The sequence below is a fragment of the Cucumis sativus genome, chromosome 5 (assembly GCF_000004075.3).
Source record: "Cucumis sativus cultivar 9930 chromosome 5, Cucumber_9930_V3, whole genome shotgun sequence".
NCBI classification, from domain to species: Eukaryota; Viridiplantae; Streptophyta; class Magnoliopsida; order Cucurbitales; family Cucurbitaceae; genus Cucumis; species Cucumis sativus.
In genome coordinates, this window is record NC_026659.2 from 24,538,499 (window position 1) to 24,546,428 (window position 7,930).

The window sequence follows — 7,930 nt, forward strand, 5'->3', positions numbered from 1 at the left end:
CTTATACAACTACAAACCTATATATATATATATTATTTGACATATGGGTCATTTGTTTTCTGAAATATATTTTCGTGGGAGATCACAAAAGTTTGAGTTTAATCCATGTGCTAAGAAGGAAAAGGGAAGATTAGTTCACGTTAGCCATACGTACAAAAGAGAAAAGGAAAAGGTAATTTTGCTCTTGTTTGATATCTTTCTCTCTTGGCCTCTCGTTGTCCGTTTGGTGTCCATGGATAGCAATGATTCAAACACAATGATGTGACCCCCATTCCGAGGCCACAGCAGCTGCGGCACGAGGTTCTCCTTCTCTCCCCTTTGTATCAAATTACTTAGACATCCACGTTCCTTTTTTTTATACCTTCTTTCTTGCCACAATTTTCTTAACAACCCTTTATGAAGCAACACTTCAAGTTCGGATGCAACCAATTGTGGGACTTATCGTTCTGGAACTTGTCCTATAACCAATTCCTCTTCATTAATTATTTTCATTGATGTTACGAGTAACGTGGGTTCTACCAATTCTTTATTTTTAAAATATTATAAAAACAAAAAGTTCAAAAAATAATTTTGAATTCCACGTGTTCATTCCAACTAAAACCACACAGATTCAATCCAAGGATAAGAAATTTGGTATAAAAATTGTATCCATTCAAATGTTTTTTATTTTATTTTTATAAGTTTGAGATATTTAAGAAACTTTTTAATAGTTTATGGATGAATTTTAAATAAAATATTAATGGTTTTTTTTGTGTAGAAAAGTCCAAACTAACCATAAATGTATTTTTTTAGAAGTTTAAAGGTATTTTTTAAACTTTTAAAAGTTAAGGATATTATTTGTAATTTAAACTAATTATTTTCCTCGATCTTTCGGACAAATGACAATAACAATTCTTTTTGTATCGTTTGGATTACTTTAGAAAAAAAAAATGTTTCTTTTATAACTTTTTTTTGATGAAAAATGTTTAAAATACATCTAAAATTTTATTTTTGAATAGTTATCGAACATTCTTCTTTTTTTTTTTTTGCAAATGACTTATTTAAATATATAAAAATTTCATTCAATTTTTTTTCATCATGTACATCCTACTGCTTCTTCGTTAACTACTTTACATGTTTATCAATTTTTTCTGGTTATTACAAGGACAATTGCAAATATAACAATTAAATTCAAATTATTAAAATATATAACATAATACTTAAACAAAATTACAAATATAATAAAATCTATCAGCGATAGATTTCTATCGCAGATCTATTTGTTAATAGATTGATATGCACTTGATATATAATAACATTATAAAAAAAAAGTTATATAGTTGATAAATTTGATATGCACTTGATACACACTTGACATACCAAGTATTTGGATATGAAGAAATATTTTAAACTTTTGTTAAATGATTAAAAAAATAAAAATATACCTACATTTACGACAAAAGTGTCGTAAACCACGAATACACGTACTATTATAATTCAAACTATAATAATTTATTTTTTAAACACAAATTAATTATAATTCACTCATTATTCTAAAACGCCATGTTTTAGGATATCCTTCTATAATATACCATCTATTCCCTTTTTTCTACTCTAGAGTTGATAAAGATCAAATGACTTACAAAAACCTCATATTGCTTTATTTATCTCAAATATCATTAAACGTATTTACTTAATTACCATAATTATTTTTTAAAAATCTTTAATATTTTATCATTTTCAAGATTTATACTTAAATATCGAATGTATTGCTTAGATAGACTTGTTTTCTTTTTATCATATTTACAAAACAAGAAAAATGTACAATATATATATATATACCAATTTGTGAATTCAAATTATCATCCCTACAATTTTACATTAAAAAAAAGGAAAAAAAAACAACAAATTAAAAGAAAATAATAGAAAGAAAAACAATGTTTAAAATAGTGAGAAGTTTTAAAATTTTGAAGGAATGATTTGATTTAAATACTAATAAGGACAAATTTACAAATTGATTTTTGAATAATTAAATTTATGTTTAGTATAAAATTGTTAAAAGTAATTTTTATATATTTAAAATTGATTTAGAATTATTGTGTTTGATTCCAAGAAGAGCTGTCAAATCACTTAAAATTGTATTTTCTAATTGAGAAATTATTATTTAGTTTAACTAAACAATCAATGATAAATACATCTTTCTTGTTAAATTCTTATATATGTGTTGTTATTTTGAGCAAGATCAATATTTATAATACAAATCTAAAACTTACATTACTGTTTATTTTGTTAATAAATTCAATTACATATAATGTTTAACAAAAACTAAATTAGATAGTCATCTTTTCGACTTAATATCAATCAAGCACTTAACAAAAGTCACCTATCAATTCATTCTTCGATGAGTTTGAAATGGTTTAGATTTTTCTAAAATTGATTTTAGCTCATTCAAAATACAAGACAAATTGATTTTGACAAAAGAGAGAAAAAAAAGAAAGATTATGAGAATCACATGAAACAATAAACATATACCATTTATATTCTTCTAAAATTAATTTATATTTGATCTTATAAAAATATAAAATCTCGAATCTTTCCGATCAAAAGACAACAAAAATACGATATATTCAATCTAACACTAAAAGACAACCAATGATGTTGAATACATGTCATTATATATTTGGATTCATTCATCATGGCATATATATATATATATATCCACACACAAATGTATACCACAATAATCTTTTCTTTCATGTGTAAAATATTGTAATTGCTATTACTATTATAGTTTTAATATCATAGTTGAGCTGTTTTAGGACTACAAACGTGATTATGTTCGTAGGATATCATTTAATAATGACTCACAGTTAGACTTCAACTTGAGTTTGTATTCTTATATTCTATTTATCATTTCAAACTAGAATTCAATTTATACACTTCAACTTACCCTTTGTTTCGATAAACTTATATAAATGTATGTTTTACTTGAACACATAAGAGAGTTAAATATTTAAATTGATACATGTATAAAAATTTTAAAATTCAAATTAACAATGTCCAAAATAATTATTAAAGTTTAAGAGTATAAATCGATATTTGTTCGTGAATTTTCGAAAAATTTGAATCTCGCAAACGATGGTCATTTATTTTCTAAAAGTAAAAAAAAAAGGTAATTTTCTCATTGTTGGTTGAATTGAATTCTCTAATTGATTTTCTTGTTGTTTGGTTGTATATAGTATAATTAATATTTTTTGTCTTTGTATTTGTTATATTGTTTATCATTTTTCTTTTTCTTTTAAGTTCTATTCATTTTTATCAGATACTTATTTAATTTACATGCAATTTTCTTTTAAATAAATTACAATTAAAATATTATTTTATTCTCGAGTTTTAAATTTTGTTCTATTTTAGTCTCTATAATTTTAATCAACCAAAATCAATTTTCTAAATTTGATATAAAAACTAAACATTAACTTGTTTTTGGGTGATTTTCAGATGAATATTATCACTATTATACCTAAAATTGCTTTTAAGAGAATAGTGAAATTTCAATTTAAAAACAAAAGTTAATTGATGTTAATGTATTAATTTGTTGTACAATTTTGAGAATAATTAAGAAGTAATTAAAACAACATTAAATTTTTACATTTTTAAATACAATTTTAGTAATATGACATATTAAAAGCATAATAAATAATTGTTTTTAAAATAAAAGAAATGTGATTTCAATTAATATTTTACAATACTTTCAAAGATGCCCTTGATGTCTTATATAATTAGATGTCTACCACAAAATTTATCTTTCCTTTCTTTCTTTATTATTTTACTTTCATGATTTAATTAGCTGTCTTGGTTTAAGTAATTTAATTAACCATTTCTTGAAAATGACATACAAATGGGATGATTAATTATATAGCAAAACGAGCATAGTACAACGAATAGTAAACATACACGTATTGTCAAAATCAAAGATTTTATCCACTCAATCTCACACGTTATAAAATAATAATAACAGTAGAAGAAACACGTACGTATCTTTCATTATGTCAATCTTGAGATTTGTTAATGAATCTGTTCAATTGAGAATGCTGCTTATATCTTTTACTTTGGTTAATTATGAGTAGCATATCTAACTCTCATATCTTCAGTGTCTCGTTTAAAATTTTCATGTGTAGTGTTAGTACAATGAATGTATTACAGAGATGAATAGATATCAAACTCATTTTGGTGATATATTTGGAAACAACTTTGACAACCACGTGTATCACATTTAGCGTCGCTCCAAAACATCTATTTACCAATTCAAAATCTACCCTGATGGTACAACCAATACTTTTGGATTGTAAAAGAAAAGTCGGTCTTCACAAAGAGTTAAAAAGTGATTTCATCAAATAAAGTTAGAAAGGTTTCACAAGTGATTAATGAGGTGGTTGAATTGACCCTACCAGTGAAACAACACGTGCCTTTCCAAAAAGATGACAAATATCAACAGTTAAAACTTTAGGGGTAATGTATCAATTTAAACTATAAATTAATAATTTTGTATTAATTTATTAAACGTTAAACTTACATGAATGATTCAGTTTTAAATCCTATATGTATCAATATAAACCTTCAAATTTTATAATTTATAAGAGTTCTGTTCAAGTGAAACATAATTGAGAGTATAAATTGATACGTTTATATAAGTTCAAGGTCTAAATTGATATACTTGACAAAGTTTGTTTATGGTCTAAAGTTGATATAATTATTAGTTTAAGGTTTAAATTGATACCGCTTCTAAAGTTTCATTTTTTTAGAAATAAAATGAAATTAACAAATTGAGTTCAATGAACAACCAACACAATAAATAGAGGTAGGGTGAGCAAAAAAAATTTACGAGGATTCACAATTGAAGTTGAAATTGACATGACATGATTGAAATTTTGTAAAAAATCAAACAATCATATCATTGATAGGTAACCAAATTGAAAACTAAACGTGACAAATGAAATCCAAATGAAAAAGAACAAAAAAGAGAGTCATCCAAAAGTACTGATCATCAATCGATTAGGGTTTAATTAGAAAATGAATATGAGATAGAAAATATTATTGTCGGTGACTTCGATCCTTCAAATCAATAAATAATAAAAGACAATATTATTTGTAATAATTTTAAGATCAGTATTTTAATTATTGATTTTGAAACGAACAATCGTCATACCTAAAATCGCTATTAAAAAAAGGATGAAATTTCAATTTAAAAACAAAAAGTTAATTGATGTTCAATGTATTTATTTGTTGTATTGTATTCAATCACTCCAAATTAATATAAACTAAATTACACACTTTTAAATGGAATTTTTGGATTGTGGTTTACGTTAATATAATTAAATATTTACCCAAATTTTATTATTCCTTTCTTTTACTTTTTATTATTTTACTTTCATGATTTATCAAAACGAGCATAGTTCAACTGATAGTAAATAATAATTAACTTTACTAATTGATTACCAAAAGCATTTCTGCTTACTTTATCTTAAAACCAATAATAACATTTTGAGTGTCGTTTCATTAAAGACTTCTAGTGCATTTGTACCATGAATGTGGGATGATGAATAAAACAAACTCACTCATATATTTGGAAACAAATTTGACATTTTTTCAATCACAATTTTGACAATTAAAATCAACCATCATTTTGGACTCTAGTAGAAAAGTTAGGTCTTCACAATCAAGAAGTGAAGTGATGCTACCAACTAATAAATGACAAAGGTTTTCAAGTCATTCATGAGTTGGTTGAATCAGTTCTTCAACAAAAGATAAATATCATTTTATAATGTTGTAACTTTTGGAGTCTATCAATTTAAACCTTCAATTTTAAACACTGAACTTTCACACATGTATTGATTTAAACCTGAAAAAAATTATAAACGTGTTCAAGTAAAACATAATTGAGGTGTATTTATATAAGTTTAGGGTCTAAATTAATACAACTGACAAAGTTTAATGTCCACACAATAAATAAACCTTGTACTTGGGTGAGCCATTAATGAAAAATATTGTAAGGACTCATAATTGAAGTTGAAAATTCAACCATGGTCGAAATTGAATACCTTATTAAATTCAACTATTTCCGACACAAATTTAAGTCGATGAATACCGTATTAAATCATTTGATTCACCCGAACGCTTTTATAATCATATTAAAATCACTCGATCGATATGGTTTGACAAAAAAGTTTAGGATTAGGATAAATAGATAAAGAGATAGTTGCAAATTTAGCCATTAGATTGTAAAATAATTAAGTATATAGTAACATTTTAAAAAAAATTGCAAATATAGTAAAATTTGTCAAATTCTATCAATGATAAAAATCTATCACCGATAGACCATGTTGTAAATATTGGTTTATCAGTGAAAAGTTGCTCTTTTTCGTATGCACCACCACAAGGTGACAACAATTCTTCCCTCTTCAATCCTTTTCAGGTGGGAGTATAACTTTAAAGGGAAGATCCTTTCGGACCGGACCAGGGTCTCATCTTCCTAAAAAGATAGGGCATGTCCTTGCCTTTATTTATTTGAATAATGGGAACAAATCTATCCGCGATAGTTTTGCTATATTTGCAATTTTTTTAAAACGTTGATATATCTTTAATTATGAGAAATTGCAATTGATGATCATTTTATGAATAATAATTAATGATATAACAACATTTTAAAAAAATTGCAAATATAGCAAAACTATCACAAATAGACTTGTATCGCTGATAGACTTCCTGAGTGATAAACCAATTTTACAACATAGTCTATCGCTGATAGATTTATATCATTGATAGAATTTGATAAATTTTGCTATTATTTTGAATCTAGTTATTAAATTTGTAACTATTCCTTTAATTACTATTTCCAAAAAAGTGATTAATTATAATTACCCCATGAAAGATTAAACTTGCTTGCTAAGATTTCTTATATTTATCACACTCATTTTTGCTATGATTCTTAGCATATTGGGTTTGGGTTTTTTCATTTGTTAAAGCTAACTTATGGCTGTGGGCTTTTAAGGTTACCTAAGCCCAAATATATTGTATCATGTATTTGTTAAAAGAAAATCTTACACAAATTTTTTAAAAAGAAAGAGAAATTTCATTAGATTATATTATAAAAATTAGAGTAATTAGAATGGATAACAATTTTACGAATAATAATTAAGTATATAACAACATTTTTATAAAAAAACGTAAATATAGCAAAATCTATTAATCATGACTTTTATCGCTAAACACTTATTTTATAGTTTATCAGCGATAGACTCTTATTATGGATAAATTTTGACAAATTTTGCTATATTTATAATTTTTTAAAAATGTTTCTGTATACTTCATCATTTTAAATATAATTTTTTATATTTACAATTATCCTTAGAAATCACTATTGAACTTTTTTATTTGTTAAAAAACAATCACATGCTTTCCGAAGTTACAATATTGTTTATGCATTTTCATAAACGTCTAAATAATTTTTTTTTAAAATGGAAAGATTATATTATGAAATGAAATAGTAGTTACCTAAAACAAAAAATTGGATCATATATGCTCTAGATTATCGTTGTTCAATCTTAGGTTTCCACTGTGTTTGATGGCATTTACTATTTGCTATAGTTTTTATTACTTGACGTTATCATTTTTTCATTCTCTGTTACTTTCTTTTTATTTCCTTACAAAATACACTATACATATACTGTTATAATTCAAACTAAATTAATATACATATCAAATACAAACTATTATGATCAAACTATAATAATTGACCGTGTAATAACTTAGCCATATATAAAAATGGAAGAGTCATATAAGAAATTATAAGTAAGTTTAATTAGAGTTATTGGATTCCATAACTAAAAGAGAGTAATGAATTAAGATTTAATTAAGATTAATTAAGATACAAATACCCGCCACACCCAAGTTC